Source organism: Acromyrmex echinatior, chromosome 15, assembly GCF_024713525.1.
Source record: "Acromyrmex echinatior isolate Ae372 chromosome 15, ASM2471352v2, whole genome shotgun sequence".
NCBI classification, from domain to species: domain Eukaryota; kingdom Metazoa; phylum Arthropoda; class Insecta; order Hymenoptera; family Formicidae; genus Acromyrmex; species Acromyrmex echinatior.
This window is the reverse complement of record NC_141866.1, coordinates 1,105,585-1,123,259: the sequence shown is the minus strand read 5'-3', so window position 1 is coordinate 1,123,259 and position 17,675 is coordinate 1,105,585. Positions and strand designations below refer to the sequence as shown.

The 17,675-nt window shown below is 36.8% G+C and overlaps 1 protein-coding gene across 3 annotated transcripts in view; it reads right to left on the bottom strand.

Annotated features, from left to right (window-relative positions):
- The window catches only part of Pgant9 (polypeptide N-acetylgalactosaminyltransferase 9), a 225,834-nt gene that overhangs the window by 114,244 nt on the left and 93,915 nt on the right, over window positions 1-17,675 (bottom strand). The gene's annotated exons all lie outside the window — the stretch shown is intronic.

Genomic DNA, 17,675 nt, shown 5'->3' with positions numbered 1-17,675 from the left:
ATTTTAATTTTTTCAAATTTTAATCTTCGCTAGCAAATCGAGAGAATTACAAAACAAATTCATTTCGCACATAATATAATCAAACTATATACTACTCGTCGGTACAAAAACAGGTACAAATGCGTGTTTAATCACTATGCATTTAATCACTTTGGCATTTGAATTCCTAAAGCTATCAGTTGCAATATCGCCGAACAAGAGCGCAATAAATGACGATGCCAGATGCTGCACCGTAATATAAGGAGAGCATCTTTGTTATACCGAAAGGAACCGAGAACTTCCAATCTAATTCTATTAGGAAGGAAGTTGGGATACTCCAATTAACGAATTCTTGCCAACCGAGTAGAATTAACAAATTTTTGCACACAATTTGGCGCCAAATGTCGCTTGACATAATTGAGCAGTTTGCGCTACATTTTAATTAAACATTTGTATTCTTTTCTTTTATACCATATAAGATTAGATACTTATGTTTTTCTCTGTTGTATGTAAATGTTTATGTTTACAAAAGGTTACACTATGTTCAGTAATAAATCAGTTATGTTTAAAATATAATTTGAAATATAAATATGTGAGATATTTTTCTGCGAATTTCTATATCACTTTAAAGTTGAAATTGACGGAATAGTCTCACCCGACTCTGTGTACATTATAGCTATAAATCCATATTTTTTAATCGATGTTCTCGATCACTTCAACACTAATGTAAACAATTGTTATGGCAAATTCTATAAAAATATTATACAATCAATACAATAACATTTTTATTACATTTCAATAGTAACCGATATTTCTTTAAAAAAGAAAATGAAACTTAATATATGTATAACACAAATAATGTATGTACACATATAAAGCAAGTTCATGAAAATTTGAAAATGAATAGCAGTCACTTAATATGTGTATCATAATAAACGATTCAGAGTTAAAAATGCAATGGTAGATATACTATAACTATAAAACTAGGAATGTTAATCATGCGAACTTAATATTTCATGAGATAGAGTATGTAACTATGTTCCTATTTGAATATGTTACAGTAATGAATTCTGGATTCCTCGTATGTAAATCGACCACCGGAAATGTCGATTAACCAACGATATGACTGTAGTAATGTGATGAAATTACCTTTACCATAAAATTTAATTTATTCACAAATTAATAACTATGTGGATTATCCCAAACATAACTTTCACGCACAAATTATTACAGAATCAATGTATTATTAAAAAATTTTGTATTCTCAAATGGTTTGATCAACATCTTCGAATTATCAACAAATTTACGATGCTCAGAAATTATTCTCAAAAACCACTGACCTCGATAAAAAACTTTGTGGAAACGATCGTCGTGATCGAAAAAGAACGTGCGCTGTATAAAGTTAAAAAGGTTTCGTATGCATGCCTGATGGCTCGTTGAAATGGAACGTTCGATGTAATACAATCGTCGTGTTTGCGCACAGAGTTCCGTACTCGATTCCCGCATACCCTTCTATCGCCCGTTTGCCTATATTCTCTTCACCTCCTCGTTTCCTCATCCGTTCTTCAACATCCACTGACTGCGAGAACGGTTCGTGAGATTGAGAACGAAACTTTTACGTCTAGCGCACGCCGCTTTTGGTAGATAATAGAGTGGGAATGAAGAAGAGGAAAGAGGAAGAGGAGGAGGAGGAGGAGAAGGAGAAGAAGAAGAAGAAGATAAAGGAAAAGAAGAAGGGAAAGAGGCAAGAAAGGTCGACCTAACCATGACCCTCATCTTGGAGCGAGAGGTAATAGCAACTCTCTTGTCAAGATACAAGGATGAGAAACATACAATGTCAAAATGCCTTCTAATCGCATACCGTTCTCTCTTCGTGGGAGCATCCAATCCCACGACTTGCAGGATCTTGGCGTTTTAAAAAAGGATTTAATAGTCATCGACCTGAAAGCCTGAGAGGTTTGGTGAGCGCGAGAGCAGGATGGAGGCAAATTCAATCGATTGCCACGATGCGACGTCAAAACATAACAGCCACATCGTAGATTCATCGCTACGCTGCTCAGCCGGAGATCTATATAGTGTATCAAGATTGCTCAGTCCTTCACAATAGAAATATTCATAAACCTGAATCTACAATAGTCGTTTTCAAATATTAAACAAAAATAAAGAAAGTTTATTATTCTGTCGAAAATTCTGGATGAAAATTACAGTACATTTCAGCAGGGTAAGTTTCCGATAATTGCACCGATAATATCGGACCATATTATCGACGTTACATGGATAAATTAATTTTAATACATACAATGCGACATGCAATATCGATCGTAGGACGTGTACAGTGCATTTAATGTAGACATATTATCAATGAACTAGTTGGCATCGCCAGCATGCGTGTGTATGACAATCCATCTATTTCAATCAATGAGGACGTCCGTCCAAAGTAACGGGTCGTGCGTTGAGTACTTGAAATTTTTCTAGGGTCAACTAACGTCAGTTTGTTCGGACAGATGACATCTCCGTTATCGACGCCATTGTAACACACTCATTTTCCGAGTCTCTCTTTCTCTCTTGCTCTTTCGAGTGATGCGCACCGACGGATCGCACGCATGCAAGCGGAAGACTGTCAATTCAGTCAATACCGACAGTGCAACAACGAGACACGCATTACTTAATCTAGCGACATGTCCCCACGTGACGTTCCCCATTTAGAACATTTGATGATGAGGCCAAATTCGCGCGCGCATGGTAAACAATCTCTATATAATATTTTACAATTTAGTTTTACATTGATTGCAATCGTACAAATAACGAAGTAACAAACACGAAGAAGCCTGAAAGGGCATTATTATTTATTGTCTACATAAATCTCAAGTCGGACTTATTATCCAGACAATAAGTATACAAATATATATAAGTAAAAAGGAAAAAGGGCTACGAGCCTAAAACATAAAATGACAAACTGTATAAATAGTTCAAAAATAAAATAAAACCATGTCATGAAATTAAAAACGTAAATTATAATTTGACAATCAGAAGGTGAACAAAACAAACGTTTCGATCCTTGTTGGATCATTTTCAATGTGACGAATAAATTAATAATAGAGTTGTAACGTAGATAAAACATAAGAAATTAAATAAAATTCGCATTCGGACGCAAAATTAACTATAAAACTCGCTGAATTTCCTCTCAAATTGAGAGGAAATCAAACAAATGATTATAGTTGACACAAATGTGCTCCTCCAAACCGTGTGTGTGTGTGTGTGTGTATAAGGACGAACATGTTTTTGTTAGCAAGTATAAATTATAATAATAAATTAACGACGGAAGTAAATAAAAATAATAAGAAAAGTACAAATCGAGTCGCAAATAATAAATCAAAATTAAAAGAAACAGACAAAAATTATCTTTAATATTATAAGACAAGCACATAAAAAATAATAATGATGATAGAAAAAGAGTAAAATGCCGACATTCATTGTATATGTATAATGAGTTTAGAACAAATAAATTTATAATAAATACCTTATGTGTATCAAAATGATGTATTATCGATTAGGCAATGCGATGGGAATCGAAATTGATCATCTCTCTAGGAAGCTAAGAGATAAAGTACGACATATAAAGATAAGAAGGTTGAAATGAAAAACTAAAAAGGAAGGGGAAAAATAAGAAGGAAAGAATAAAGTAGAAGGGAGAGAAAGTAGGGAGAGAAGAGAAGGATAGGAAAGGGAAAGCAATTAAGAAGGAGAAAGAGATTGAATGATCTGTAAGTATCAGATAAAGATTCGGTATCATTTTGCTTATTAAGGCCTTGTTTCTGTCTTTTAATATCATTTCAGAATATATTATCACAAATATATATATATATATATAAATATATATATATATGTGTGTGTGTGTGTATTTGTATATTTATATACATATAATTTCTATTTTGTGCCATCAAATGCAAAAATTCTTTATCAATTCATTTGCAATTGTCATCTTCTCAATTTCTGATCCCTCTTGCTAACTATCTAATAATTCCGGACTACTTCTAATGCAATGTCTTTGAATTTTTGGATTTTATATAATTCGACTATGAAAAATCATTCAATTGACTATGTTGGATCTTTCTATCTATCCGTTTTTCATCATATCGAAGAGGATTCGAATTAGGAGTCGAAACATTTGCACGTTTAAATTATTTGTTACGTTTAATTATTTGTATCATCCATCTTTACAAGCACTATTTAATTTAGTAATTATTTTAATAATTAATAATTTGTTAATATTTTAACATTAACTACTGTAACTCTTATTACTAATTATAATTAATTTGTTGATCAAATTTAAATCTATAATGCGACATATTTATAACGAGCACTTTAATATTTGCATGTTAAAGTCTTTTGCAATATCGTATGCAGCCTGCTCTTTTTCTTTCCTGCTTTAATTCTTTTCTTTTCCTTTTTCATAAAAGAAAGAATCCAGGGGAAAAAGATGGTTCCTGTCGGTCGGAAAGTCGAGACTCCGCCATCTCTTGTAGGTGCAGCACGCGTACCGCGAGGTTTCGTGGCGCGTTTGCGAGCACGAAGGGTCAGTAGCCTCGAGCGTGTTTGCAACGAGCGGCTCCGAGAGTGGCCTCGCAAACTGGTTTAGCAAAAGTCAAGATCTAGATCGCGACCTTCTTATAGCCGTCCACGATTTTGCGCGAGTCCGCGCGAGACGGCGTCTTAATACGCGAGAACTCGCGTAACAAGGTATTACAATGGCAATCACAACGTGAAGCCAAATTGCTTCTCTTCTACGTCATCGCACGCGCAATTCGATACAAATGAATAAGTTTCGAAATTCGTTTATCTTGGAAACAACATGGTAACATATGGTAACATTCGCACATGACTCTTGCCACGTATATTTCAGAACAGATGAGTAATTGCAAATAGACGTTGATTTTTAATTTTGATAGGGATCATTCAAAGATCCCAGATGCTATCCGGGTAATAAAGATAATTTATATCAGACACAAAAGACTTGGGTGATATATAAATTAATCGTTTCCCGAATTATTCTGTCATTCATCCTGCACCGTTCTTAATTACAAGACTGTAATATTAAATGATGTATGATAAGAGTTATCAGATGTACTAGGATCAGGTTTTTACCATTAATGCAATCCATTGCTCAATCATTCGCTGCGAATGGCTAAGCAACATATTTCTGACTTCCGGCATAATATTTTTTTCATTTATCAAAAAACATCGTAAAATATCGTATACTTTTTTTCTATTATTTAGCTATTTCCCCGTTCAACTTCATAATATATAGACGACATTTATACAAACAATACGAGAGGTCCCAATCGACGACGAGATAGCGTCTTGTAACGATTTACAAGTTAACAATCAATTACAAACTACATATAAGTTAGGTTAACTAATGAACTCGACTGCATCTTATAAACGGTGCGGCATATTTTATCGTGATAAACAACTTGCACGTTACATCGAATAGCAATGGTGCATTATGTTTATTAGTCGCGCCACGTTAACGACATTTACGACATCCGCGCGACACTTCCGTCGTAAAATACGGCCGCAAAGTTACACCGCGGTTCGACAAACTGTTCTAATTACTCCCTACATTAATAGTAACGCGTTAACGTCAACGGCTTGCCGCACGCGTGACAAACAATACGTCAAGTTTGCGGCAGGTTAGTTCGGAGCCATGTCATACGTCTCACACATTCTGCGAATGAACGCAAAATATTCGCGCCGTTACGCGCGTAGTCGTCTGGCATTTTTGACGAACATCCGCCACGCGATTAGACCGTATCGCGAAGCGGCAATACGAAGCGGCTACACCGCACGCAATTCGCAACTCTCTTCCGTGCCGGACGTGATATTTTTATGGCAATGGAACGCGGGTGAGCGGTTAAATAACGACCGACGCGCGTCAGTCGAATGGTTTTAATTGTTCCACGGTCGGTAATAGCGACCAATGTACGTTTTACGCTTTTACGAAATTGCGCGTGAACGTGTGATCGTGGAAAGAGTATGCAGAGAGAGTGACGATATAAAACGGAAAGAAATACTATTTCCAGAGGATGCATGCCAGGCATGTGAGATGATAAAATGACAAAAGCATACGTGCACGTGTACGTGTGTGTGCGCGGCTGCAGCCTCTCATCTGTTCTCATCCCGATCCTGACTCTGTCCGATCTCATTTACTCGCGGCGAAGATACTCGACGTCTCCATTCACGTTCGCAGCACGAAGTAAGCTAATTCTTCCGATCTCTTCGCCAGCGAGATTGCAGTTGCGCTTGTCGTATTGCCGTGCCATCCGCGCGACAACGACCACACCCGCCCACGTGATCTCTCTCATTTCCGCCTCGCTGATGAGATGGCCCAGCAGCAGAGATGGCACGCGAGAGATTCCCGCGGATATTACAATGCGCCGTGACGTTTCACGGATATCTCCATTCTCTCCGAGAAGAACGTGCAAAGCGAGGAACAGGAATGGAAGGACTCGGGAACGAAAGAAGGCGCTTTGCGCCGCCGGGTAGGATCATGCAGTTAAGAAGTTTCCCTTCGGAGCTTTTTCTACAATTCTCTACGCGAGGTTAGGAGAAGGAGGTGGAGGTGGGTTAGCACCCCTTCCGGTAATCCTACTTAGGAACTCGGATAATGCCGCCGTGGCTATGAATAACGGTGGGATTACGCGGCGAAAGTCGGCGAATGTCTTTTTTCGCGTGGCGCCGAAGCCGAAGCCGAAGCCGAAGCCGAAGCCGAAGCCGAAACCGAAGCCGAAGCCGAAGCCGCCCGCGCCAGTTGGAACTTTCGAATCTCCGTATCGCTCGCTGTTTGACTTTCCGCCGCTATCAGACAGCACGCTCTAATGCGATAGACCGATGATGATTAGACATCGGATTCTTATGCAATTTTTTAGAAAGCTGATTGGAAAGTAAGATCAAACATGGAAAATTGTCTTATTGAAAAAACACTCTAAAAATGTGTATCTATTTCTGCATATTGTGTAATTTTGCATTTTTGGATTAGTATTGAAAGATATTCTATGAAACAATCCACTACTCTCTAAATCTGAATCAGTGGATAATCACTGATATCAGTGTCAAATATGCCATTGATAATCAGTGAATGAAATTTGAAATCCCTAACCTAGCTAATCTTTATTATGTGATCTAACTAATCTTGTTTTAGTGAATAAATTCAATGAAAATGGTAGTAGAAGATTGAAATTAACGTGCAAATATCAATATTGTATGATGCTCAAACATTCTTCTTTTTTAGTTTCACTGATTTATCCAGTGCCATGTATGCCACTGAGTAATTAGTGACTATTCACTGATTCAGATTTAGAGAGTGACAAAAATCTATCTATCGATTACAAAAATATGTTACAAAGTTATAATAACAATCCCCAATTTACTCTGATATATTTTTTACACACACACACACATATATACATATATATAAAACTTTAAAAGTTTCATATATATTATATATATAACTTTTACATTATGTTCTATTTAAGACAGTTATATTCAATTATAGTCTATTATATTTAATTATATATATGCAATTAGTAACAAAAAACCAATATGCTGTTATAAATAGCAATTTCACAAAACCAATATTTTGTAATTTATATGCTATTAATGTTCAATATTCTACCACGATTGTAATTTTCCACTTCGTGCATACATCACTGGCAATAAAATATGAAATAACTAGAATGCTTGTGGAAAATCATTAAAAGTCAATGATTATTATATTTCAAACCAATAATTACCATTTCATCGTAGATTCTTTAAAATATAATAAATTAAAAATGTAATCTTTTCAAATTATTATCTATTTCATTAATTTCATTCTATACCAGATTTTGTTAAAAAAAAATCTGATAAAATCAGATTCATTTAATCAAAATTAAAATAGAATTAGATTTACTTCATTTAATTAAAGTACTAATTTAAACTATCATCATTTCGAAAAATTAAATTTGAAGAAAACTAGAACACTTTCAATTTTTGATATAAAAAAATATTTAAATATAGATATTATCAATTTACGTTAAAAATTAGACTCGAGATTAAATTCAATTTAATAGTTTTGGTTAACTTTCAATTTACATGATTTGCATATAGATTAAATAGTCTTTTATTGTAAAAATATATATTCATTAAAATAATTATATATATTTTTCTATTCGACATAAAGTAAGATAATTTTCAGAGAAGGAAAATATTATATTCATTTTAGACAAGGAAATATATAATATTTGAATTAATTTGAAAATGATAATTTCTTATTTTTTCCTTAAACTCTATATAGAAAAGAATACGGAACTTTTCAATCAATATATTCATTCTACATTGTTATTATGTTATTCTAATTTATAAAAATAATATTATATAAATTATATTTTACGACAGATCTCCCTCCCCCCTCATTTTATGCAGCATATATTATTTTCACGCGTAAGATGACATAAAATAACAAATAAATATCTTTTATCAATCAGTTCCGTCTTATATTATTAATGGATTTGACCTCAAAGTCTCTTCTCTACTGGATGACCTTATACTGCAGACAACGAAAAATATTTATCCGAAAAGAAGTCCGGAAGAACTTTCTATGATATAGCACAGCATGACACACATTCGTAGTCACGCATACAAGCTTTACTCTTAGTAAAGAGTCACTGCACCGTGTTATCGTAGAGAATGCATCGTCGGCATTATCGTATAGCCGTCCCACGCTCACTAAAGCGGTTGCTTTCGCTTTCGGCGATGTAATGAACTCCAGCATCCGCGATTAAACCGCAGTTTATATCGACCGACGCGATGTTGGCTCGCCTGGCACGACTGACAACGATTTGAAGACGCCATTTTTCATTTTCTCACGTTCTATATAGAGTAATAGGGCTTGATAATTACTTTTACAACATAATTGAATGAGTATTTGACGAGTCAATGTGCTAGCAGACCCAGACGACCGACCAAGAGCACTTTTTTATCACCAACGAGTCAGCGTGTTTGAAGATGTCGTCTCGAGGAGTGAGATGGTGCCATTCTTCACATTTAAGAGGATTAGTAGAGTCTGCTTATGACTGCCAAGACGGCCTCTCCCTTTAGTCTTTGCCCTTGACGCGCAATCACGCGGAATTAATTAAAGTCTAGGGGAGTAAAGCATAAAAGTGGATTATTTCTGTGATAAATGCTCGAAACTGAGCAAACGTACAATTAACATTTGTATCATAGTCGCTTACAAATTTACTACATTCATTATTTTTAATAAATTAATGAATTTATGAAAGAGAGAGAGAGAGAGAGAGAGAGAATTTTCTTTAATTTTATTTAAATATTTTCGTAATAAAAAAGATAGTAATATATCGCTTGATATATTTAGAGTCTTCAATTTCCAAAGGCATAATATTCTCCTTAAGGTTTCCCTCAGACGCTTTATGGAACACCCTCTGTAAAGTCCCCCAGACACTTTACGACCTTCCCAGTAGTTTCACGGACATGCTAACGAATCGAACAGTCATTAAGCGACATTGACGTTCAGTAATGTCGGCGAGACACTTAAAAAGTAATTTGCCGACAAACTCGTGAGAGGAAAACGAAACGCGGCCACCTAAAAGCCGCCGTCCACAACGTCAGGCGTTAATTGGAAGCGTAGATCTGAAGAGTGAGGAGAGAGAGAGAGCAGATATCGGAAGCTTTGAGAAACGACAGAGGAAAAATGAATTTTTATTTTCAAGCGGATGAGAATTTAATCGTAAGAGTTCGGTAAATACGAGAACAAGATTTTTCGTAATACAGTGAGCCTAATGATGTATCTCTGAGTACCTGTAGAAAATATCAGTTGACATTTATATATAATAAAGATATTATTCCAAATCCACATGATAGCTCGAACTAATTGTCGTGTTGCCTTTCCAAACGTTTGTCTTTCACCGATGTACAAGAGAGAAATTGAAACCTTCGGGATAACAGTGGTTAGATTAATTTTACGGTGAACAGTCGGGCCGTATGAGTATATAGATGGCAAGCGCGACAAGTCTATTTTCATTGTTAATAATACAATGGGCAAAATTCGCACAGCAATAGTATCGTCGCACTTGAAAAGATGCGGGAAGAAATGGACCCATTCCACACGCGAGCTTTCAGCACACTACATGTTTCAAGGATACATACCTACCGCGCTCGCTTTCTTTTCGCGAAATCTTTTTCCATACATCTCTCCTGTTTCGCCTACGATACACAAAGGGGTAGATTAGGCGTGTAAACGTGGGGCTAACGACGGGCATGATATCGTGCGCGCGCGTGCGCGTTCACGTTTCTGCTTGTGCGTTTGTATTCGCGTACCCATGCGAATAGCAACAGCAATGCACCTGAATACACCTGCATAGTATCCAGATACTAGACTCTAGACGATAGCCCCATTGTCTCAGGACACGCGCACCCACCATCATGGGATTGAGATTACACAGGCGAACGTCATCAAAGCACCGACGCTCGGGCTATTGTGCGGCTAAGTAATTTAACTGGCTCGCGGAACGAGTAAGATAGAAAGAGAGTGGAAGGAAGCGTGTTGGTTGGTGCGCGAGTACTCTGGTTTGCAGTGTCGTTATGTAAACGGCGGTGTGTGTAATTGATAACGCGTTACGTAAAGTCGGAAGCGAGGAGAATCGGGGGCAGTTAGCGTATATACTCGTAAAAGTTTCACTCACGGCACGAGCACCCTGCAAATTCAATCTCATTGATTAAATTGATATTTTGAAGTTGCCTGTAAACTAAAAGATTTTGTGCGGTGCGTGTGTGTGTGTGTGCGTGCGCGCGCGAGAAAAATCTCTCGCCCTATGCGCGATATAGCGTTTACTTCGCATTATTATTATTATTCGCTGTTGTTTGTAATCGTTATGTATTTTCCTTAATCAATTTCGCCAATTTGCATACGGTAACTCTCAAAATAATGTGTTAATTGCGGTTTCAGCACAAACAGGAGAAACAAACATTGGTGCTTTGTTGCTTGGCAAATTATCTCGCCTGTTGCGCGCACAAATTAATTAAGAAAATGGATAATATACCAAATAAAAAGCTTAAAAAAATAATTAATTAAAGACTCGTAAAGTAAAACTTGCGATAAAATGTGTTATTAATTAAACAGAGTGGCTATTGTTATTTCGTTATCCATCTTTATAAACTGAACCGAAGTTTTATGTAAATATTTAGCTATACAAACAAGCAACAATAAGTGTGCGTGGAAAAGAAAATACGGGAATACTAAATAATAAGATAAACGTCATTGAACCACGAAAGCTAGCTATTATGCGGCTAAGTAATTTAACCAACTTAGGATACGAATAAACTGAGGAAACCAAGTCCTCTGTTCGCCAAATAACTCGCGATGCAGTGTACCGTATCATACATTAACTTGAGGACACTAACCATGACAACAACGAATTATACAATAAATAATGGTACATGTACACAAATGCAAGCAACCAGATATATTACGCGAGGATGCTTTCTTGGTTACAGGAATGCATGACGTTATACATACGAGACAACGTACCATAACTTACTAATATTAAGAAAAATATGCATATAAATATGGAATTGCTTGCTGAAATTCATTGCCACGTTCTGTTCCTTTTTCATCCTTATCCGATTGCATTGTATAAAATAATACTGCTAAACTAATAAAAAATAAAAACAAAAAGGGACGACAAAAGAGAAAGACAAAAGAGGAAAGGATAAAAGATACTGTAATAATGCCTAATAAGTTCGTTCAGATTTTTTGCGTAAATTCAATTTCGTGACGTAAATTCAAAGGAACCGGAAATGCCGCGGAATTGATAATTACGCGTGGAAGAGGATTCTCTCGTCAAGAGTAAAACCATGCCGCTCGATTGTGAGAGCGAGCTCGTTACCAAATTTCCGATCTCGCAAGAGGATCGACTTCCGTTCGACGGTCTGCCGGGAAAGCTCCCGTTCTCTTCAGATTTCAGGGTAATTTCTCATGCAGCTCTCGTCGCGATTGGCCGCATGAAAGTTTCCGCAATGCGACAAATGCGATGACACCTTCACGCCGTATCGATATGCTCGCGCGCGCGAGTCGTTCGTTTCTTTCGGAGCTGTAAGTGGCGCTGGTCAACGCGTGGCCAGCCAAGCACACAATACACATCGTTGGGGACAAAGGCCGAGATGGCAAGACGGAAGGGCGCGGTGGAATGAAACTTTGAATGTATCCTGCTAGGTCACCTCGAACAATGAGTAATTGTCGCCGAGATAAAGGCGGTCTGACGGTAACGGCGGCGGACGGAATATGAGCATCGCCGTTGTTAACGGCTTACGATAATGCCAAAACGATGGCGGCGGAACTCTACCTCAACGAGTTCTCTCTAGAGAAGCTATAATTCGGGCAAAAGCTGGAGCATAAATCGATAAACGTGAATAATCTTATTTTCTTTCCATTTTGACTTCCGGTACGGAAACCCCGCCGTCCTGAGAATACCATTCAGAAATCCGTTAAGAAAATCCATCCATTAAGATCTCTCGAGCAATCTTCAATACAAACATTTCGTGACTCAGCGTCTCATAAGCTTCCAGGCTATTACAGGCTGCGCTGAAAGAAACAGTAGTAATAATCCACGTTCGGACGGACAATGGCACCATGGGAAATGCAGTTTGCATCGGCTTGCAAGACAATAATTCTCCGCGAAACAAAAGTGCGTCTCTTTTCATCATCGAAAAAAGAAAAATCTTCATTTCTTAAGGGATTACCTTAGAAAATTCGATATAATACAAAAATTGCATTTATTAAATGGCTCTTCTGAAATCTTCCTGAACATCAAAAAATAGCGACGACCATTTCTTATGTATGTTACTCAAGTTTCATTAAATTTTCAATATCCTCGAATCGAAAGAGCGACAAGATAAAAAATAGAAAGGGAAATTAGAACATCCCTACGGTTGTCTAAGAGAAAATTTAGTAACGCTCAATGAATAATTACGTACGTCAGAGAGGACAACGCCTCTAACGAAAAAACCAATGCTGGTTTAGCATGGTTTATAGATAACCATCCAAAACACACGTTGCGAGAAGAAGCAAGGATAGAGAAATCTAGGAGGAAGAGAAAAAGGCGAAGAAGAGAAATGTCAGAGATTATACATGGACAAAAATTCAAATGTTTCCCCGTCAGCAGCACAAATCCTTCCGAGCTTCTTTGAATAACAGATAATATCGTCAGAGAAAAAGATAAAAAATAGAGAGGAGAGAAGAGCAATGGCGCATACGTCGTCGACAACGCATACGAACACGTAGCTTTGGAGACAGCGATATATCAGCAGTAGACTGCATATACATAAACAAAATTACACATATGATAGAGCTTTATGTATTTGTATTTATAATTTTATTTTAAATAATATGTGTTTTCCGATAGACTAAATTATTCAATTTATTATTTGCAAAAATAACCTGATTTCCGTGCATGCATTATTTATTTATCGGAATCACATTGTGTGAATTTTAATTTTCCAGGTAGCAAGCTGTCATCATTTTGACGTCAATAGTTAGTTTCATTTTAGATTATTCACGTGTTACCTACTTAAGATGTAATAATGACTTCATCTTTTTGACCAGTTAATGACGTCATTTATTTATCCATCCTATTTACAACGTCATACATATTAATTTTGGATAGATGATCAATCGATCATACTAATAACGTTATTAGTAATCAGTTAATAACGTCATTCATTTATGCCGTTAATAACATAAAATAATGACGTATTTTCGACGTCAGTTTATGACGTTATGTAGCTGTGACAAATCCACATTATTTTGATTTTATGTTAAATGTCTGACTCAATAGATTAGTAATAAGAATGTTTAATAGACGACACTTGTTACCTAGAGTTCTTCTTCATGTTTTACTTATCTAGTTCTTATCGGAATATTACACACATATATTATCTTATGTAAAGACTAACAGAGTCTGGCCTCGAGATAACCAACGTTTGAATGACCCATCATTTTCATCAACTTTAGCAAGATAGAATGAGTAAAATAGTATACTCTCTAAATCAGTGGACGGTAACTAATTACCCAGTGGCATATTTGGCACTGATAATCAACTGAAGTTCAACTAAAAAAAAAAGAATATTTGAGCATTATATAATTAAAATACTGAATATCTGCACGTTAATTTCAATTTTCCAATATCATATTCATTGAATTTAAGCATTAATACAAGGTTAGTTAAATCACATAATAAATTATTATGTGATTAGCTAGATTCTCTGATTTAATTCACTGATTAATTCAGTGGCATACTTGGCATTGATATCAGTGATTATCCACTGATTCAGATTTAGAGAGTAAGTTAGAATGAGATAGCATATATGTATAAAAAATATATATATATACCTAACTTTCTCTCTCTTGTTTTGTTGAAATCACTCATAGCACGACTCTGATATAGGATCTCTATAGTAAACATCAATTTCATCAGTATTTTTGCCTTTTTTAGCGAAATTATCACTCTAAGAGTATTGAACGACGAAAAATGACATTATCAAGAGAGCAATAAGTTGATTCTCCATCATACTTTTGCGAACCTGTTGATAGTAACTCTGATGTTGAGAAAAGACGACGTCATAAATCATCTGTGACAATATCAGGGAGACGAGAGAGCCAAAACGCAGAAGTTACAGTCGTCTAAGCAGAACGTCAACGGTAGTAGAAAGAACGGTAATGTCGTCGTCGTCGTCGTCGTCGTCGTCGTCGTCGTCGTCGTCGTCGTCGTCATCGTCATCGTCGTCGTCGTCGTTGTCGTCGTCGCGGTCGTAGAAACCAGGGTAAAATCCCGTCGCTGATGGCTTAATAGCCTCAACGTTTTGTAACGGTAACCTCCGCAACTCCGGGATCTTCTGCACGTACATGCCCGCTAGCAAACCGAGGAGAGAAATGTTTTTGCACGACGTGCACGCCGCACCTTCGAGACGACAAAGATCGTTCGCGCGTTTGTCGTGTTATGAAAACACATACACACATACACACACACACACACACACACACACAACACATACAGAAATGCGCATGCGAATGTGTACAGAGAAAATATTTTTTTGTCGGACTGTTTGTGTTCAACAGCAATAGAGCAAAATCGGAAAAGTCGAGATGTTATATTTGACGTATTTCACTGCAATTGTCAACTATCGACGGTTTATGATTCGGCTATGAGTGGTTACAGCTTGCGCTGATCGGGCAATGTTGGTAATTCGATAATCGGGTATCATTTATGCATCTACTGTGGCTATGATATCACATTTAATATTAATGCCTGACAATGAGTTAAAGAATTATTGATGATATTTATTCTGTACGATATAGGTGTTAAAAATCCGGTGCAATAATATTATGTATCGGATAAAATAATTTATTAGCCGTCAATGTTTTCGTTTTACGCAATGTCTGCAATATATTATATGTACGTATCAAAATGGATACGATTTTGTACAATATGCAATTTGCAAACATCGTTAAGAATATGATCTGTCAACAAATTGAGAAAATGCGTTCGTTCTATAAAAAAAAATATTTAGTTTTATTTTATTTGTCACGTACTCTGTATTTTTCACTCGAGAAATCAATCTAAATATAACAACCTCGTTTGTTTTCTTGCTACGCGTGTGTGCATCGGTTTCTCGTTAAAATAAATCGAACCAGTTGAAAAACTATGCACAGCTTCTCCCTCGAGAAAAAGAGATCCTGTATCCGTATCCGGGGTAAAGGATATCCTCGGATCCTTCAGTGTACAAAGGAGCCGAGCAGACGTTGAGTAAACGCCATAGGTCAAAACTAACGAATGAAACGTCTTCGTTCCACCTTTTTCACGCGACAGTGTAAATTCAGCATTGTGCTCCCGAAGAAATCCCGTCTCCGTGAAACTTTTCCAGTGAGCTCTATTTCCGCTCTATTTTCCACACCGTTGTAAGGCCTATATCCGCCGCTAACCTCCGGACTTATTCTTTCACACTTCGTTTTATCGTTTTCTTTCCGCTCAGTACTCTGCTTCACTCCCTCCCTCCCCCTCTCTCTCTCTCTCTCGTCGGTTCTATCGAAGCAGTTTGATCGCCGCATACCGGAAAGGCCGCTTTTGTACGCGCGTTACCGGTAACACGCCGCTAACTCCATCGATTAAGGTAAGCGGAGTTGTGACAGGTATGTCGTTTTTCATGGCACGCCCTTATGCCAAGGACATGATCCTTTCTAGGCTACCGGTAGCCAGAGCACGTCGACCGCGATCAATGGCCATGATTATGCGGATGACGGTCCGCGCTGCAAGAGTGTTCATTGAAGGATCCTCTCGTCAGGGCAAAGTAAACAAGCGAGATAGTGAATACAATTATAATATATAAGTAATAATAATAATCGTTATACAATTATCATATGAAGAGTATTCATATTTTCGAATGTTTTATTATATAATTAAAAATAGCAATCTTTAATGCTTTTCGAAATGTTCTCGATTAAGAATTTTTAATTCCTTATTAAGGTAAAATTTCAAAATCGAGTTACGTCCGGGACCATCTCATTTTAATTTATCGCTGTAAACGGAACCGGATTGTAATAAAACTGGAACAAGGTGTTCTTTTTTGGATTACGACGGGATTACAACAAGTCAATTTCCGTAAGTGGATTAACGGAAGAATGAAAGTACGTAAGACCATGTAAAATGGAATGGTTCACCTTACGCACTCTCGAGGGGACTGACACTTGCAAACACGAATAGAGAGGGTAAGAGCAGTTGCAAGCTCGTGTAACGTTGCGGAATTGGACGGTTGAATCCGGGAAAGGTGTGAGAATTTCCAACAAACAATGTCTGGTTTCCTGGCGCGATTTCATTTACCACCGTTTCTCTCGCACAACTTGTCCTTTTCTTCTTAAACGTTAAGAAACTCATACCTTCTACGCAATCAGCGCTCTCGCGATACGAACGTTGTAATCTGCAACTCGTCCTGCTACTTTGTCATACAAAATTAACCTTCTGCCAACCACACCTTGAAAAGGACGCCGAGTCTGAATGCTTGGTTTTAAAAAAACCAGCTCGAACACTCTTAACCGCGATTATTACAAATACTTAGGTGCACAATAGTGTTCCAAGACTTCGGATAGTCTGAAAAGAGTATAACGAGCGAAACTGTCCTTAAAAAGTCCCAAGACACTGAGTTCTTAAGACTTAAAATAACGACGTGTGAGATTTATTAATCTTTTAAACGTCAGCCTAGCGGAAATACAAAGACCTTCGAAAAAATACTTAAAATAACTGTTTTATCTTATTATTAATATGTAATATCTAATTAAATTTGTCGGATCAAACTTACAAATGTATTATATTTACACTTTATACGTTATATATTCGTTATATCTGTTTGTTTCAGTTTACTAATTGTAAAGACACATTAATTCATACCAAGTTACAATATTTTTATATTATACGTTAATCTTTTATAAAAATGTATTTCGAAGAATGATATAAAACATATCAAAAGTCTCGTATTTTGTATTCCTCGGATGGGATTAAGTCGATATATATCACGTTGGCATTAATCGCAGGCATGAGACGATGCGCGTTCACGGTAACGAGTTGAAAGATGTAACGAAGTAAATGAGGAAT